Source organism: Punica granatum, chromosome 5 (genome assembly GCF_007655135.1).
Source record: "Punica granatum isolate Tunisia-2019 chromosome 5, ASM765513v2, whole genome shotgun sequence".
NCBI lineage: Eukaryota > Viridiplantae > Streptophyta > Magnoliopsida > Myrtales > Lythraceae > Punica > Punica granatum.
The window spans coordinates 13,243,986-13,265,021 of NC_045131.1; positions in this window are offsets into that span (position 1 = coordinate 13,243,986).

Here is a 21,036-nt window from a genome sequence, read left to right on the forward strand (position 1 = left end):
GAATAGTCAGAATATCCTAGTATGGCCGATCTATGAAGGATATCTACCCCGAACTAGCATGTTTGTGCGAATTACTTCCACAGTCTCCCAGCTGAATTCAAAATTGAATTACAACATCAATTTTCTTCTTGTAAAACCAAGAGTTCGAACCTATGCGCAGTACGCATACCGATCTCCCATAAACGGATTAGAGCGGAAAACATACCGCGTATGAATGAAAAAAGAGAGCAAATAAAAGAAAGAGTGAGAGAAAAAATTTGAAGTTGTATTTGTAGAGAAATGAAGTGCGTAGGAATGGTAGAACCCGAAAGTTACATTGTGGACGATTTGGTCGTCCTATTGTACGCAACATACACGTATCGCTTCTTCTTTTTTTTCTTCAAATTGTAATCGAAACGAATAAGTGTAATTCTATCGGATGTCTCCGAAGAAACACGAGTAAGTGTAATTTGATCAAATCATTCAACAAATAATTGCTAGTCATGAAGGGTCCTCTGGTTCCAAGTCTAACACCTTATGGAAGAGGATAGGAATAGAACTAAGTATAAGGAAGTAATGCCATGCCTGTCCAGCCCATTGGTGAAAATAATTCGGCCCATACGATTGTCTTTTCCAACCCATTCGGCCCAATTCCTCGGCTGGCCTCGAGTTGAGTGGTCGGCTCGGCTCGGCTCATCTTATCGTACATGACATATTGCTCCGTTTGGTTTCGCAGTTAAAATCACAAAAATTTTAACTTTAACTTTAACTCAACACACTATACAACAGAAATACATATCTCCCAAGTCAAAAATTTTAACTTTAACTCAACACACTATATAATTATTTATCATTTTTCACAATCAAAATCAAAATCACTTTAAATTGAAACCAATCACACCAAAATCGAGGCATCTCAGTTTTCTCCTTTTCTCCTTTTTGCTTAAAAAGAGGGTCAGAAAAGTGGCCCGAAGCAATCTCCACCGTCCATCCAGCATAGATGACATCCCCACTATAGAGGAACCCGCTCCAATTTTTGACCATCTTTAACGTCGTATTAATACTTCGCATTAAAAGACGATTCAAATTATCAACCTGAATTGGTTCAGGTGGCTCTGTACCTGATTTGTTAAGTACGATTTCAAATTCAAATTTTGTGAATTAAAAAAATTTATAATTGAAAAAAAAATTTCTTATATCGAGCTGATTCAGCTTGAACACAGATTAATCGCTGAATTTTTTAATATTATGTGGTGCACACCAGGTAAAAGAATGTCGATTCAAATACATAACATGTTAATTTCAAAAACGAAAAAGGAAAGGTCCATGACATATAATATATATATATATATCGTAGGCGTGTAATCTCTTTTTTATTGGGTGAAAGGTGTGTAATCTCTTTCCTCGAAGAGAAGCAGACACTCTCTTATATAATCAGCTCGAAGCAAAGAATTGAATCCCTAAAATCACACATAATTCGTCAAGAAAGCGTACCTAAATCCTTAGCGTGAAATTGTATCGGGTTAGTGGTCTTCCAAGTCGGAAGCTAGTACGTTAAGAGCGTGAGCTTTTCGATTCTCTAAGTAATGGGCCTCATTCTATCGCTTTATTTAACGTACGGTTTGGGGACCATAACCCATAATATTGTACTTTAATACATGATGTTTATGCAATTCTAATTCCACTCTTCGTAAAACTAGTAATTATCCTGTTGATATCTACACATTAAAGTCATATTTTACCGAGATATCAAAAAATTAATTGTTTTTAACTTTATTAGATCACTCAATTCGAGCATATTAATAGGATAATACATAATACATAACGTGATATACATATATTGGGCCACATCGTTGAAATAAATTCAGCAATAAATCGTTGAGAAAGTACAGTATATGCTCAATCTTGTCACATCTCTAGTCAATCCTTTGTTTCATCCTTAGCGCGTTGTGCGATAATTTTTTTATGATTTTATATAATTTAAAATAGAAGATCAATACATGGAATGAATAAATATAAATATAAAATATGTGTCGAAAATTATATATTTAATTGAATAGATGTAAATTATTATGACAAAAAATAGATTTCTAAAATGCGAATATGGAATGTGTAAAAAGGTAATGATCCTTTTATTAAAGAAAAATGTTCGTTTATTGAGCTTGGAATATAAGGTTGTTTGTTTCTACTTTTCGAGAGAAGAGAACCCATGCTTGTACTACACCATTCATCTCCTTTCTTGGAGTTAAAAGACGCCTTCTTCTTCTCCTTCTTCTTCTTCAATCATGAGTGTCTCATGAAATTCCCCGCAAAATTTGCCTAGAATTGGAGGGTCTCCTCTCACGATATCTGAAAATATTCTTAGGGCATGTTTGGTTCGTAGGATTAGAATAGACAGGGAATAGAATAGACTGGGATTAGAATAGACAGGAAATAGAATGTAAATTCTGATGAAATTTTTGTGTTTGGTTGGAGAGAATAGACAGGGAATAGAATTATAATTCTGATATTTGGTTGGGTTGAATAAGGAATAGAAAGAACAGGAATAGGATAAAAAGACAGAAATGCCCTTCATATAAATATAATGGGTTTTATAAGATAAATAGATAACTTTAATGACAATTTTTATAATTAATAAAAAATAAAAATTTTAAAAAATATAAAGAAAGGTAATTCTAAAAATTAAAAAATTAAATTAAATTATTAAAAATTGTGTTTATTAATAAAATTAATTATTTTAATAATGTAATAAGCATAATTATCTACTCCTTGATAATGGGTTTGTTTTTTGAAATTTTTTTAACTCAACTCAACTCAACTCAACTCCACTTATCTTCAATTCAATATTACAAGCATTACTTTTTTTCATTTTTTCATTTTTTTAACAATTCAATTCAATTTTTAATATTAAATTCTCTCAACTATTCATTACTTTTTTATAATTCAATAACACAATTATTACTTAATCATTACTTTCTCTCAATTATTTATTACTTTACTATAGTCACTCACCACTGTCTTCAGGGCTGCAATGATGCCGTCTACAGGCACCTATCCTCTGCGTCATTGAGAAGTGGGAAACATCGTATACGATATAGAGTGTAGAAAGACAAGTGAGTGGAATAATAATGCCTAAAACAATTTTTTTTAAGTCGTCTATTTATAAAGCATTTAATACATTGAATGTGAAAAAAAAAATCACATATTTCGAAGAATTTTTTTGAATTTCTAAAAAACTTTTAATTTTGGATTAATAGTCTAAAAAAATACATACTTTTCAAAAGTTCTCAAATTTAGCACGAACTTTAAAAACTTTTTGTAAAAGCATAACGTTTTAAAACTGATCAAAATCTTGCACGCCGTTAACATTCGTCCATGGAATGTCGTGAAATACTTACGTGGTCGTTAATTGCTGTCCAGCTGGCCGATATCGTCCACGTGTATGCACCCCATTGGCAGGCCTATTTTCCTTTTCCTTTCAACCCATCCCCTGTTCTTCCTCTTCCCCTATCATGTTCTTTCTTGTCCTCCATCGTCTCTGCCAATACCACTGCCACAACCACTCCCCCATCCCCTGGGACGTCGAAGAGACTTCTCCCTTATGCTTCCCCTTCTTCGAGATGCCACCTCCTGCAACTCCCATATGCCCAAGCATCATCCAATTCCATCCCTTGTTCCTTACACGGTTTGTTATTCTTCGATTTTTCGTGAACTCAATGACCCCAACAAGAAATGTGAACTGGGGACCTCGTATTTCGATTCAACTGTCTCGGACTCCTCCAAGATAGTCGAGATCGTCTTGAAGGATTCTTCATCTTCATTCATCCTTTGTTTCTTTCTCTTGAGACCATAAACACTACTTGAGCTCCCTCTCATTCTCTCATAACCACCATTATCATTTTCATTTTCCTTCCTTGCTCTTCCCCTGTTCCAAGCGGCTTCTTTCCCTACCTCCTAAGCCTCTCCTGCCTATGTTTCCTTCCATCTTCGCCACCTCCATCCATCATTTCCTTCCATCCTTCTCCTTCTTCCACTTCCATGGCCCCTCCTTGAACTACCACCAAATCGACTTCTCTCCTTCCTTCCATGTTCCTGCTGATGTGTTGTCTCTCCTCCTTCCCTAGCTACTAATGCTCGCCCTTCAGATTTGTTGCTGCTTTGGCGCCCCTCCCTGAGCTCCTGGAATCATAGTCGTTGTTGTTTGTTTCTCTTATACTCCCTATTGCTGATGTGTTACTGTTATTTCGTGCTGCTGCTGGTGCCGGTGCTCTAGGCCCCTCCCTACTCTCTGTTGTTGTTGCTGGTGGTGCTTCAAGCTTCTCTGCTTGCTGCTGTCCAGCTCCTTGTGAGCTTCCTCTAAACTAGTGCAGTTGTTGCTCGAGTCTTCTCCATGAACTCGAGTTCATTGTGGTTGCTCTCCCAAAATTGCTCGAGCCTATGGTGATCGTGATTTGGCGGATGATGTCGGAGTGGTGGTGGCGGTGGTGTTGGCAGCGGCAATGGGGGATGAGAAAGAACACGAGAGTGGAAGTGAAAGAACAGGGGATGAGTTGAAGGGAAAAGGAAAAAACGGCCACATAAGCATTTCACGACATTCTGTGGATGGATGTTAACGGCGTGCTAGATTTTGATCAGTTTTGAAACGTTGTGTTTTTATAGAAAATTTTTAAAGTTCGTGCTAAATTTAGGAACTTTTGAAAAGTATGTGTTTTTTAGGCTATTTACCCTTATTTTTTTATAAAATTCTCTAATTATATGTTGCTGCATACAAATAATATAGACAAATAAAAAAAAGTCGGATATGACACAAACAAAATATAGTAAAAATTCATTCAACTGTAATTGTAATTAAAAATTTCAATATAACGTACGTGGACTAGAAAGTTACATGCATGAATCAGCCTCGGGGAAGGGCGGTAACATTACTATACATGCATCCATTGCATTCATGCGTGCCCTTAAAAAATGTCATGCGTGACTTATCTCGTTAACCTAAATTAACAAATGCACGAACCTCCATTAAGAAATTAATCGATTCGAGTAATTAAGAACATATATTACCAGGAGTTGAGACTTATCATTAAGTTCTTATCATGAGCTAAAGGATGTTTAGCATGAGCTAAGAGTTATCATTGGTTCTTACATTTCGCATTTCGATTTTTATATATTATTATATATATTAATGTTAAATAATCATGCTTCGACGATGCGATGAAAGAAGAAACCAGTAATCTTTTCAACATAAATTTTTGACTTGTCAGTTGCTACTCGCATACACAGAGTACTTCCTCAAGCCGCCGACGAGATTACATTACCAAATTTAAAAAAAATCTTGGACTCTCTTCTTGCCAAAGAAAAGGTAGGAAATTCACCAAAAAAAAAAGTAGGATATTACGGAGAGAGAAAGTTATACGTTTATATGATCAATTTGTTGTTTTTATGGCCTGTCTGGCCCCGGACCATGTCTCTAGCCCAGTAGCCCGGATGAAATTACACCTCTCGTCTTTCTGCTTCAATAACCTTTGTTTTTTTTTCTCTCTCTTCTTGTCTCGATTATAAGGAAGTCCAATAATCTAGCTAGTATAAGCATGACGAAAACTAAATAAAGTGACATGTAAATTTCACTGACGAGAATCCAACCCGAAATCTCATGGCTCTGAATCAGGGATTTGTGTCACTACTCCGAGCCCTCTTCCTCTAATATACTTTATCTTTAGCAAGTATAATTACAATTTCCCTATTTTTGGTCAGATATGCGAAATCACAATTGAACTGTAGACCCAGTCGTAATGTCCTCCAAGACATTATTCTGGGGTATGAACCCTCATGTTTATTGGCAATTATTTCAGGCCTCCTGATTCGTCCAAATTCTATTATTGATAGCACTTTCTGATTTTGGTGACTTCCCTTGCTGTTTATTATTATATGTATGGTTAGAGGATGGTATGCACTCTCAATTATAAGGGAAAAGTAGTCATATCCTTAATAGTCCAAGAGGCTCTGGTGAGTTTATTTCTCCTCTCATATCTATCACATTTGAAGCCCATGGATCTCCTTATAGCCAGAAAAAAATATATATATATACTGAAAGTAACAGGAGTTAATTCTTAATTGTCTGTTAAAAAAAAAGAAAAGTTTTTTATTTCAAAAAGATGATGATGATGAAAATGATGATAATAACATTACAAAATTTTTGAATTTGGTGAAAATAATATAAAATTTCCGGTGATATAACTATTTGGATTGATGTAAAGTTCGAAGATTCTCAGGAATCCCCGAATTTTACATCCTAAAATACAATGTTTGGTAGGAAAGTATTTTCCGAGAAAATTGCTCCGTAAAAAAAAATGCTGATCAAGGAAAAATATTTCCTATCCTCGCACATGGTGCTCTTCAATTACCAAGTTGGGCTCCACTATTGTAAAGTGAAAAAGTCGTCTTCTTCCTAATATGCCACCTTGCTCCATCTCACATTTTCTCATCTTCTACCTCTCAAACTCTACTTTCCTAATTACTCATCCATCTCCGCAATTCTTGTCGGCAACTCCTCGTCTCTCACTTTGATTTGTCATCAAGTACGTTTCCGACTCTTTTTTTATTACTATTTAAATTTGGGTCCTTTGTTATGATTCTTGTTTCATTTCTATGATTCATTTTCCTCGTTACTCGATCTACTCTCATTGTACAAGAACCACTCATTATTAGCCCCAATTTGTCATGACAATGAGCTATATCTTGCTTTGTTTCTTTTGGTCACCATCTTGAAATTCTTGTTTTGTAATTAAGTGATAATTGATTGTAGGTCGTGATGTGAAAACAAGCCGAAGAAAAAATATATAGAGGGATTTGATTTGGGTTTAGTTGGATCATTGCCAAATGTATTGAATTCTTATAAGTTAGTGTTAGCATTAGCAAAATTGTGGAAAGCAATATTGACTATTCAATTCTTGTATATTTTTCCTCCTAATTTCTTGTATGGGATTTGTTTTATTTGCTAATTAGGATATATGTACTACACTAGAATTATATATATATATACACACTAAGGATTCATGTCTCTATTATTGTTACGACAGAATATAATGACAATTATTTGGGATTTTTATTTAATTTTTATTATCTATGTCTTTTGCAAGTTTTATAGGCTGATAATTTAGTTAGTTCTTCGTATTCTTCAAATGGATCTAGTATCTATTGAGTTATTAGGAATGATGCTTGCTATTATTTCATGTGGCTATGGAAACAATCATACTAATTTATGTTCAAAAGAATGACTCAATGAGGTCTATGGGAAGTAATGATATGTCCAATTGTATGTGTTATTTGTAAATTCTTTGAGTTTGCATTAGGGTGAATTACTTGTAAATGAAATTGAGATTTCGGTGAAAAGATATTAAGGCCGATACCATGGGCAGTTGATTATAATAATGCGGGCAGTTGACTGTACAATGGCACAGGTAAAGATCAGTACATAATACATTGACTATTGACAGTCAACTGGTGCAGTAGATTATATATGTGATTATTTCCTTCTTCGAAAATGTTAACTAAGGAAGAGTTCCCTCCATGCCTTGAGCCTTTTATTTTCGTCGAAGGTCATTTTCTTTATCACCATGCTCCGAGTTGTTCGAAGTTCTTCACCAGCTCCATCTCCAAATTCAGTTCCGCTTCGTGTCCGATCCATCTCTAATGTGCATCACCAACATAAACATATTACATAGTAATTTTTTTTTTTAGCAAGCAAGGATACTATTATAAATTTACATTCATTTCCCATCTATTTGTTTTACATTCCAAACACTATAATATTATATTATTATTCATATTCCTAGTAATTTTATATAGTTACAAATACAACTATCTTCAAATACGACCTATGTTCCACTAATCTTAACATTCCTATTAATCTAACAATTCACGAACCAAACGGACCTAAATTTAAAATTGGGGTTTTTGTTGTTTTTTGGGGAGGAGTGGGTGGGGGTGACATTGCAAACAGGCTGAAAATTTAGGAGATCAAGAGAAGGATGGAAATATGATTATCCATCCCTGTCCTTTCTCCTTTCTGAAATTTAATGAACAGAATATTGTCACGTACGTGAAAATTGTCACGTACGTAAATTAGCTATCAAAGTTATTACAAAAAGTTTTAAAAAAATGCATCTTATCAGTTGAGCTATCCAATTAATTATGTTCTAAACACTTAGTATAAACCTCTTTTACTAAGCTTCACAAGTGGAATTTCGAGGCACAACCACAGCCACAGAATTTGAATCTTGAAAGCGTGCGAAAATAGAACCAACCTTACTGTTTGATCATTACCTCTCAAAAAAGAGGAGTTCTTATGCTAATGGAGTACTGTCAAATCTGAGCCGACCTGTATCCCTTTTTTCTACACAAATCATTGTCTTTCACGAGCATATCCAGCCCAACATTATTGGCAAATCTCGATATTTTTCTATGATTTGAGGTAACCCCTCCTTGGGGATTACATGTAAATTTCAAATGGAAATTCAGAAAAATTGCACCATTAGTGTAAATTTTTTTAGCAAAAAGATAATAAATTCCTAACAGATAATTGAAACCCATGATATAATACATATCTGAGAAGATCTAAATCCCATTTTGTAATAGAGTAAAATTCGGTCCAAAATTTATAAACCAAATTTATATAAATGAGGTCTGAATATTGCATAAAATTATAGAGTACCCAAACCTACTCATCTCTAACCTCACCCCTAATTGTGGTTACTGGCAAGACCCAAGCCCCTTGGGGACCTCAATCTAGGGTTCGGTGGTTGGCGATAGTGACCTAAGCACCCCGCGCGACCTTGCTGGTGGAGGTGGTGGCAAGCTAACAGTAAGGCTCCCCCAATCCCACACCGAGGGAGAGCCATCCTTTAGGTTTTATATATATATAAAATACAGAAATTTCTTTTATTAATTTTCATTTTCTTTTATAACGAGGAGTTATACTCTTATTGGACCTTGAATACATCACAAATCTATGGATTCAACTTAGTCCATGTACAAGCACATGCGTGGGTGGCGTCAATAAGGGCTACGCACGCAAGGGGGGATTTGACCTATAACCTCCTCACAAAATGTACATACGTTCTATTCACTTGTGCTAATCTTTGAAGGTTATTAATTAATCTTCAAAATTATTTTTATTTGATTGAAAATTAAAATGAATCTATTTTTAGAATTGCCGTTTATACAAAATGTACTTGTAGCAAAAAATCATTTGCCGAATCAACAGTATTCAATTACCGTCGCTGTTCTCTCTCCTTAGTTGAGAGCTTCTCTCTCTAACCTTCTTCCCTTTGTTGGAAGCTCCACCTGTTTCTCATCTCTTACGCACCCTCCTCCGATTCTTCAAGAGCTCTTCAACTCTGCTTCACTGGTAGATCACCTCAGATTCTCCTAGTGATCCCTGCATGATCTCCTCTGCCACTTCATTTATTGCAGAATCCTTGAAGCTACTGCCAACAGCTCCTGCCATCCAACCAAATCCGCCAGCAAGCTATTGTCCATGCTCATCTTCTCCTTCACAGATCCACCAGCCTTGCAAATCTCCCAGCTTCATTTAAGTGTAAGATCCCCTCTCCTTATGGCACCCACTGCTATATATAGCACCTACCACCCTTCCCCCAGCATTCCAAGCATTCCAAACACCCCTTGCAACCCCTCATCCAACACTGCCCCCTTCCTTCAACCTCAAGATACCCCTCCCCTGAAATGGACCAAACTGACCTAGAGTATTCCCTGTCCGAAATTTTTTCCTCCCAAATGTCCATGAACCACAGCCAGGAAGTTATTGATCTGCATACTACCGATGAGGAAGAAGCACATAAGTCCTTCCCCCTAACCCTTCTCATCAAACCATTCGGCTTTAAACCCCCTCCTTCCAAAGCGATTATCCCTCGCCTTCTCCAAGCCTGGAACATAAGAAAAAAAGTCACCATCACACCCAAGAAATACTCTGATGAAATCATGGTATGCCTCTTCTCGGATAAAAAGGACATGCTTTACGTGGAGAAAGACAGAGCGTGGTCTGTCCAGGGCGCTCACCTCATGATCGAACGCTGGGATAAGGGCCTATCGCTGGAGGAGATAAAGTTTGAAGCCGTAACATTTTGGATCCAAATAAGAGGCATCCCGCGTTATCCATCGAAAACATCTCCAAATTAGCCCAAAGAGCCGGCAAAGTCATGGAAATTGACTGGAAGGACACACCGTCACTTCCTAAGTGGTTCGTCACACCACGAGCTCTGGTCAAGGTGCTAGTCACCTAGCCGCTCTGCCCTGGACGGCTAATAAGCAGGAAGAGAGGCAAGCCAACATGGGTCTACTTCAAATATGAGCATCTCAAAACTTTTTGCTACGATTGCGGCATCCTAGGGCACGATCAAGCTCACTGCCAATCGGAATCCCCAGCTTCCAACGACCTCTATGGCCCTTGGTTAAGATTCGACGCCCAATCGGACCTAATCCCGCCTCACCTCTCTGCAACCCCACCAGAATCGACCCTCTCTGTTCACCCCCCCGAATCCGACTCACCCTCCCAACCCCAGAACCAAAGCTCGCCCCCCCAGAAGCTTCGATTCGAACCCAGCAACATGACAACTCAGTCAGAAGGAAAAGACAACTCACCGAGTTCGCAGCCGCCCGTTGCAGATCCTAACACTGACCTCCTCCTCCGCCGCGGTCATATCACGCCGTACAACGTCAGGAAGGAGATGGGATGGGATCGGACAGCGCACTTCCTCAACACCGACTCGGTTTATTCGGGTCTGATTGATTTGCAGGGCAACCTGGAAGCCCAGAGCTCCTACTGGACAAGCCCAAGAAGAAGCCCGTTCCTGGGCCCAGTGACACCCATGCTTACAGCCCATCATCTGAGCGGGCCTCCCTCAGGCACAAAAGCCCAGCCTACAGCCCATCATCTGAGAGGGCTTCCCTCAGGCATAAAAGCCCAGCCTACAATGCTAAGCCCACCGGGAGTGTTGAGGCCCACAGAATAAGCCCAGGCCCAACAAGGACTTCCCCCACGAAAGTGACATGGACATGGAAGATTTCACCATCTCTTTCACCCACAGAAAAAGGAAAAATGAAACATCGATTGAGGATTTCTTCAACCTTGCTGCACCTTACTCCAAATTCTTCAACAAGATGGTAAAGACGATCAGGCATCAGAACCAGGCTCCTGGAATGCATCCTCAGATAGGAGTGCACATTTTCGACGCAGTTATGAACGACAATACTATTGCAAAAGACATCGACGTGGCCGAGGAGGTGGGCCTTATCAAGCCCCCAAGCCCGCCATGAGTTTACTTGCTTGGAACTGTCGGGGAATGAGAGGAGAACCGACAGTTCGAGCATTGCGCCTCCTCATCCGAAAGTACCGCCCTAGTATTATTTTTCTATCTGAAACCAAATCAGACTCGTCTCACTGTAGTAAAATAGCCCGACGTTGCAACTTTGAAGGTATCTTTTCAATCGAATCCTCAAATGCTTCTGGTGGATTATGCTTACTTTGGGATTCAGAACTAAAGATTAACATTTTAAAATCATCCCCATTCTTCATCCATGCCATTGTAGAGCACCAGGTTTTACCAGCCCCTTGGCTCTTTACTGCAGTATATGGCCCTCCATACATGCATGAAAAATCTATATTCTGGACTGACTTATCAAATCTTGCAAGCTCAATTGACTCCCCTTGGTTGATTATAGGAGATTTCAATGAAATTTGTGCTTCAACTGATAAAATAGGAGGGCGTTCTTATGCATCATCTTCACGTTCCTTCCTTGATAGCTTCCTAAGTCAATCGGGATGCATTGATCTAGGATTCTCGGGTAACCCTTTCACTTGGAGAAATAAAAGATCAGGCCTAGCCTCCATTAAGCAGAGATTAGATAGAGCTATTGCAAATGACATATGGAGGACCATATTTCCAAAAGCAGGAGTCTTTCATCTCCCGCAAATTCGCTCTGACCACAATCCCATTTTATTAAAACTTTGGATGCTCTCCTCGCATAAACCTAGGCCCTTCCGCTTTGAGGAAGCCTGGACCCGGGATATCTCTAGTAGAGACATTGTCAAAAATGCATGGAATAAAACGGTTTATGGTTCAAAGGCCTTCCAGCTCACTTCAAAAATTAAATTTGTCAAAAAAATCTTAGGAAGTGGAATAGAGAAGTGTTTGGATTATGTGATACTAACATTGCAGGAATCATGGAGAAACTCAATGCCATCCAAGGAAAGGCCACCACACCTGAGACCAAGGAACAAGAAGAAAAGCTCTTAGCAGATCTCGAAGAAAACCTCGTCAGAAAAAACCTCATATGGCGGCAAAAATCAAGAGAACTCTGGTTGAAGGAGGGGGACAAAAATTCCAAATTCTTCCACCTCTCAACTATCTTAAGGCGTAGATCAAATTCGATTGCTGCCATCAAGGATGTTAATGGGGAATGATGCCAAGACAACGAAGGAATAGGAAACTATTTCCTCCGGAACTTCCAAGACCTATTCCATACCTCCCACCCCTCAATTCCGATGACCTGGAAGGTCTGATTTGCCCAATCATTTCAAGGACAGATAATGACAACTTAATCTGCCCTCCGGATGACAAGGAAATCATGATGGCCCTAAATTCAATCCCTAGTCTCAAAGCCCCCGGCCCAGATGGAATCCCTTCGCTTTTCTACAAGCACTATGGAGATACAGTTAAACCACTCCTCATCTCAGCTGTCAAGAACTTCTTCAGCTCAAATCATATTCTTAGAGAGTGGAATAACACCTTTATCTCCCTCATTCCGAAGTGCAACGGAGCATCCACTTTCAAAGATTTCAGGCCCATCAGTCTATGCAATGTGTGCTACAAAGTGATCTCTAAAATAATTGCCAACAGACTCAAGCCTCTCCTCCAGAAGATCATCTCTCCAAACCAAACTGCATTCGTCGAAGGGAGATGGATAAATGAGAATGGCCTTCTCACCCAAGAGATCCTCCACACAATGAGAAAAACAAAAGCGCGCAGAGGATGGATTGGGATGAAGATTGACTTTATGAAAGCCTTCGATAAGCTGGAATGGCCTTTCATCATCAAGATTCTCGAAAAGCTAGGCTTCCACTCGACCTTTATCTCATGGATTCATCAATGCATCTCCACATCAACCTTTTCGATCCTTCTCAATGGCTCTCCGCATGGTCATTTCTCGCCATCCAGAGGTCTAAGACAGGGAGATCCTATCTCCCCCTACTTGTTCGTCATATCCATGGAAATCCTGTCACGTCTCCTATACAGGGCTGAATCAAACGGCGATATCAAGGGCATTCAAATAAGCCGTGGAGGACCTCAGATCACCCATTTAATGTTCGCGGATGACCTCCTCATCCTGGCAAAGGCCTCTCCTGCTAATATCATAGCTATAAAAGACATCCTCGATAAATTCTGCCAATGGTCGGGCCAAGAAATCAACAGCTCCAAATCAGGCCTTTTCTTCTCCAAGAACACAACAGTGGACTCTAGAAGATCTGCAAAATCCATCCTTGGCATTAGAAAACTAAAGGAAAATGCAAGATACCTGGGAAACCCAATGTTCATCAAACGGAAAAGGAAAGAATCATTCCAATTCCTCATTGATAAGATAAAAAATAGGCTTGCAGCATGGAAGACAAAAGCTCTGTCATGGGCGAGGAGAGCCACTTTGATCAGATCAGTAATCAACAGCACCCCGATCTATACTATGTCTTTGTTCCGACTTCCAAAGTCCACTCTCAATACAATTGACAAAGTGACTAGGAGATTCTGGTGGGGCTCTACCAAAGAGGAGGGCAACTTCTATGCCCCAAAAAATTGGGGTGCCATCTGCCAACCAAAAGCAAAAGGGGCCTTGGTTTCCGAAGAGCCGAAGACTCAAACAAGGCAATGCTTTCCAAAACGGCTTGGGCGCTCACAAAAGGTAACGGCAGCCTGGCGGGTAGAGCTTTCAAAGCCAAATACGGTAATTTTCTAAACTCCCCCAATTGCCCCTCAGCTTCGCCGATCTGGAAAGGCCTCCAGTGGTGCAAGGATACTATCCAGGCAAGTACTTGCTTTTCTATAGGAAACGGCTCTTCAACCTCAGCTTGGCTAGATCCATGGATCCCAGGTACGGTCAACTTTAAACCAACTCCTAGGGTAGATGTTTTCCAAGACCCTGCCCTAAAGGTGCGTGACCTAATGCTCTTCAACCCAAAGCGATGGAACATTCCACTTATCTCATCCCTTTTCGAGCATGACTCGGTGCATAACATCCTCAAGATCCATCTGTCCCAAACCGATTTTGAAGACTCTGCAAAATGGACCCCCAATTCATCAGGGAAGCATTCTATTAAATCCTTTTACCTCACTGATCAACAGCACAGATTCCATGATCACAGCGAAATATCTTGGAAGGCAATCTGGAATCTTAAGATTCATGAACGCTTTAAACTCCATCTTTGGAGGATAGGTAGTGAAAGCCTCCCCTGGTTTAGCGAAGAGGACGCTCCTTGTCCCCTATGCCAAACCAGCTCCGATAGGATTGATCATCTCTACGGAGATTGTATCTTCTATCGTGTTGCTTGGAGGGAATCACCCTGGGGCTTGCACTCCAGCATTCTCCCCATAGTTAATGTGAAGGATCTTATCAACTTCATTTCTTGGCCCCCTGCATCAATCTTCCCTATGCACTCTGACAGGATTGTCTTCTCCCTTTATGCAGCCATTACTCTTTATTATCTGTGGACCTCACGCAATGATGTCCTGCACACAGGGAAGTCAGCTGATTTGCATGAATGCATAAATAGGATAAAGAGGTCTTATTTGGAGCACCATAGATGCGACCTCACTAGGGAAAATCTTCAAAAAGAGCAGCCGCGCCATCATCTGCATCTCCTTGCATCACAAGCACCTTCAGGACCTGATTGGTTTATCTTAAACACAGATGCAGCCTGGACTATCAATAAAACATGCCTCTCCGGGACTCTTCAGCTTTTGAATGGCACTCCTTCATTATCCTGGTACCAATCCTCCAACGAAGATAAACCTCTCCAAGCAGAAGCCAAAGCAGCCCTCCTCGCACTTTCTATTGCCACTGAAAGAGGATTGTCGAAGATTTGGTTGAGATGTGATGCCCTGCAACTTGTCAATGCTATTCTGCACCTGGTAGCTCCCCTTGGGAGATTAAAAGCATAATGAAGATATTTCTTTAGCTCTTAGTTTTTTTTCCTCCTGGGTTTGTTCTTGGATACCGAGGGAGGAAAATTCCATTACTCATGACTTAGGCCAATTTGGATTATTGTCTAATTCCCCCTCGCTTTGTATGTTCCAAGGATATCCCAACCTGAGTCCCTCATGCTCTGTACTTAATTCTCGTATTTAATGAATTATCTTACTTATCAAAAAAGAGAATCAACAGTATTCAGCAAGTAAGTACAATATCATAACAATTATATATAAAATTAAAAAAAGTACAATATCATAACGTAAAGGATAAAGTAACATTGGATCATTCTTAAAGGACCAAAAATGGAACTTCTTCCAAATTATAAGTTTGTGTACAAAATTTTGATAATTTTTTATTATTTTATCAAAGGGGCTATTTTAATAAAAGATTTTGTATTAATTATGCAATTTTCCTGGCAAAACACCATCTTTTTAAACCTCAAAAGCTTATTTATGGTAATTGATTAAGGAAAACTATACATTTGGTCTTTTAGATTTGAATGCTTTTTATATTAATCTTTTATATTTTTTTTATCGTTTAAATCTTATACCTTTGAATACTTTTCTATTCCAATCATTTTTCTATTTCTTGGTTCATTTTCATCCAATATTTTTGGTTACTTTTGTATTTTCATCCTTTTATCAATTTTTTTACTATAGAAGATTTTAACTTTGGTCCTTAACCTTTTAAAGTTATTCTTTTATCCTAATTATTTTTTTGGTTCAATTTTTTCTTAATATTAAAAAGTTTTGCTTCTTATACTTCTACCATCAAATTCCAATAAAAATGTCCACACGGTATTTTCGAAATTTATAAAAAAATATTATTTTAATTTCAAAAATGAAACAAAATCCATCAAAATAATAAAAGAAAAATCATGAAGCTACTCGAGAGAATGAGCAGGGGTCGGCATTTACAAAATCTATTGCCCCTGCTAAGATTTTTACATTATTTTACTCTCAAGTTTGAGTATCGTTTCTCCCAACGCAAACTGTCAAGATTGCATGCAGCCTTAAGGCTCGCTCTTGCTTAGTCTCTCGAGTAGGTTCACGATTTTTCATTTATTATTTTGATATATTTTGTTTGGCTTTTGAAATTAAAATAATAAATTTTTAATTTTTAAAAATTAGTGTGGGCATTTTTATGGGAATTTGATTGGCAAAAGTAAAAGAAACAAAACGTTCAATACTAAGAAAAGTTGAATAAAAAAAGAATTAGAATAAAAAAAATAACTTTGAAAAGTTAAGGACCAAAGTTAAAATCTTCTCTAATAAAATTTTTGATAAAAGACGAACATAGAAAAGTAATCAAAGGTATTGATGAAAATAAACCAAGAAAAAAAATGATTAAAACAGAAAATTATTCAAAGGTATAACATTTAAGTGATAAAAATTTAGAAAAATGACTAAAATAGAAAAATATTCAAACCTAAAGGATCAAATGTATAGTTTTCTCGAATTGATTAAAGTTAAGAATGCAACTACGTATTGAGGATACCTAAAGGCATATAGAGGCCGACTTGAAACTAGGCGGGCTAGTGTCCAATTAAAGAATGTGCGTAGAGAATGAACCACTACTACAAACACTGCCATTACCGAGGGGTAAAGTTGCTGGGAATCCATCGGTTCCATACGCTTGACGAAATTTCAACGGAAAATCGAGGAAATTGATCCCTTGCTAAATTCGTCCTCGATAATATGGAGGAGTTTTTCCTCGAAAAATCATATGTACTATCGACGAATTTATTGAGGACTTTTTCCAATAATCGGCTACTTTATCGAGAAAAGTTTCCTCAATAAGTCCTCAATATTATCGAGGAAATATCAGCGGAGCATCTGTGAATAATAACAGAAGAGGTACCGAGGACAATTTCGTTGGTAAGATGGACAAGTTATCGATGAAAAAGTCCTCGATATATTGTCTAAAACGGTTGATAGTTAAAAAAGGGTTAATCACTTAAAAAAAATACGACCTTTGCACTTTTTTTTAAATATAACACACTCTTTGGAAAATAGCATAAAAATACACGACTTTTGCATTTTTTTTTTCAAAATATAGCATGATCTTTGGAAAGTAGCATAAAAGAGCACGACATTTACACTTTTTCTTAAATATAGCACAACCTTTAAAAAATAGCACATAAATGCACGGCCTTTAGGTTTAGTTGCGCATCTAGTACGATCTCAATTATTTCATCAGATTGTAATGATAACGGCTAATGTGGAGCTAATGATACTACATAGCACAACATGATTGGACCAGTAGATCCCACTAGTTTTTATTTAAGCGGAAAGGGAGAGGGGGCCAATGCCAGTGGCTACCATCTTCCAATTGGGGTATCTGACCACAGCATAACCCCAATTATATGGGTGATAGCCGTAATTGGGGCACCTACTATCGGAATCAAAAGAGCCTTGAAACTAAGGGATTTTTCATTTTGTGGTGGGGCCTCAATTGCACCCCGCAATCTACAATTCGTTTCTTTCCTTTTTAAGGAAAAATCTTCTTTTTCAATTTTTTTATTTTTTAGAATTATTTTTTAATTAAATAAAAATATGCGTAACACACTCGTCCAGTCATGTTGTGCCACGAGCCGCCGTTAGCTGTTATCATTACATCCGTCGTGCTAGAATCGCAACTAAACTCGAAGGTCGTGCTGTTCTGCGCTATTTTTTAAGAATATACTAAATTTAAGAAAAAAAGGCAAAACTCGTGTTTTTCTATGATACTCTCAAAGAGTTGTGCTATATTTTAAACAAAATACAAAGGTTGTGCTTTTAAAATTTGATATTTTTCAGTAATCCTAATTATTCAAAATCCATTCTTATATATACATATATATATTTATGATCTTTAATAAAAAATAAATTAAATTTTCAATTAAATTTATTCCGATTATCCAAATATTGGAGTAATATATATATATATATATATACATGATCTTTAATCGAAAAATAAATTAAATTTTCAATCAAATTTTTTCAGATTATCCATTTTATGGATAATACATATAATATCTTTAATAAAAAAAATAAAGAGGTTTTTTTTACCTAAAATGGCCCATGATTTACGCGTTTTGTTAAATTTATCATATGTTTTTTTATCAGCTATATCCCATAGTTTACATTTTGTTTTAAATTTATCCCGCTGTTATTTTTTCCGTCGATATCTAACGGTCGTGCTGACGTGGCGCCCACGTGACAAGTGTGGCCCACTATCGCTCCACGTGACACGTCAGCATGGCCGTTAGATGTCGACGGAAAAGATAACGTCGGGATAGATTTGATGCAAAAAGTAAACCATGTGATATATCTGACAAAAAAATCATATGATATATTTGACAAAACGGGTAAACCATAGATCATTTTGGGTAAAAATCCCAAAAATAAATTAATTTTTCAATTAATTTTTTTTCTATTATCCAAATATTGGAATAATACATATGATCTTTAATTGAAAAACAAATTATATTTACAATTAAATTTACTTTGATTATCCAAATTTTAGAATAATTAGTTCAATTAAATAGAAAACTAGATTTAAGCAAATTTATAATTCATTTATTTGTAATTTTTTTATATAATTAATTTTACATATATATATATATATATATCCAAAAACTACAAATCAATTACAAATAATAAATTAAGAAAAATAACCCATATAATGTCGAGCTTAAGATCCGAAGCTAGCTAGATCGATCTCGACGTTGGATCTTAGGGGCATGATCTCCAGTCACTCTCTCCGGCCTGCCTCGATCTCTGGTCGCTCTCTTTGGCCTCTCTCTCAATTGCTCTGGTCGCTCTCTCCGATCTGCTAGCAGATCTCCGCTAGCCGCTCTCTCCAAATCCGGTGCGGCCTAGCTCTTCCCTCTGGTCGCTGTCTGCCCTATCTCTTTCTCGGAGGCGCTCGAACTGTGCATGCAAAGAGAGGGAGGGAGGTCAAGGTCGTGGCCACTTAAGGTTCGAGCGAGCTCGTGTGGAAGCATACCTCTGTTTTCGTCGGAGAGGGCGGCAGCAGCTGGAGCTCCCCGTGACTCGCTCAAAACACTACTGGAGAGAGTGAGAGATACGACAGAGAGAGAGCACAGTACTGAGGGAGGACGACAAACAGGAGAGGACTAGAGCCGGCCAGCCCGCCTCACAGCTAACGGTCAAGTTTGAATTTTCTTTTTCGAGGGAAAAGTCATCGGTAATTCACCGGAAAAGTTTTCCAGCGAATTGCCGAGGAATTTCTTCCCTCGATAAAGCCGACTACCTTATAAATATATATATATATATATATATAATATTTATGTTTTGATGACATTTTGCTCGATAATGTACTGTTAACTTTTTTTTTAAAAAAAAAATTGGTCGATGATTTACCGTGGAAAATTTCCTCTGTCACTTAGCTACGACATTTTCCGAAGGTAAGCTGAGACAAATTCCTCGGAAATTTTTTTCGGTGCCTTATTGGTGACTTACCGGCGAATTTTTGAGGAAAAATTATCGATGAAAATTTTCTCGATTACATTTTGTAGGTAACCGGCATGTTTTTAGTAGTGAACGCAAGATTGCCACAAGAGTTGAATCCCTCCTCAAAAATGGATTAGGCACTCTTTTATGTTATCTTTGAACCTATGTTCGTTGTACTCATGACTCATTCCGGAAGACTCTATCATGAAATATTACTGTTCCGTTTGATTTCGCAGTTAAAATCACAAAAATTTTAACTTTAACTTTAACTCAACACACTACATAATAAAAATACACATTTCCCAAGTCAAAAATTTTAACTTTAACTCTAACTCAATATACTACACAATCATTTGTCATTTTCCATAATCAAAATTAAAATTACTTTAACTCTGAAATTAAACGCACTAATATACATAATTTGCGAACTCAATGACCTTTTCTCGAGAATGCTCTATTTCACTTTACAAAAGAAGAAAGAATAACACTCCGTTTGGTTTCGCAATTGAATTTTAAGATTTTAATTCTAACTTTTAACTCTATCACTGTACAACAAAAACTAACTCTTCAAAGTAAAAAAGGTAGACCACATACATAAATCCACATGCATTTTCATTTTGCTCAATTTAATTTTTAATATTAAATTTTCTCAATTATTCATTACTTTTTCACGTATTTTCTCATAATTTAACGATACAATCATTATAACCCAATTAAAATTAAAACTCGACTCAACTTTAAAACCAAACACACAATAAAGCTGTTGAAGGGATCATAATACGCGTCTTGTCATCCCAATTGCGGGTGCCCTTAGAAGCAGTCAATTAGAGACAAATCGTATGATTAATGTTCCACTAATTATAAGATGATTGATATTAATTAAGGGGTGCCCCAGTCCAGGCCAGGCATATCACTTTTCTCCAACAATATGATTCACGTTTTATGGTAGACACCGTCACACATTTTTGGCTAATTAAATAATTTGACAACATATACAATTAATGTAAAGTTAAGTTAGAAGAATCTTTAAGAAGATTAGGAAATTTGCATTATGACATTAATTATAAAGAGAGCAACAGACAACTTTTGTCAACGATTTTTTATATAGTAACGAACTTACTCGTCTCCAACATGTACCTACTTTAATTGCTCAATTTTGTAGATATATCGACCGAAGCATATGCATAGGATGCCTTTGATCAGCCCACCTGAATTATGCAAACTATAAAGAATCTCATTTTGCAATAAGGTAGTTCAAATCATAGTAAAGCTGTTATAGCTCGTGGCTTCCGTTTCCGGTAGCAGGATGAGGTAAGTACCAAAGAATTTTGGTGAAATTTGGCAC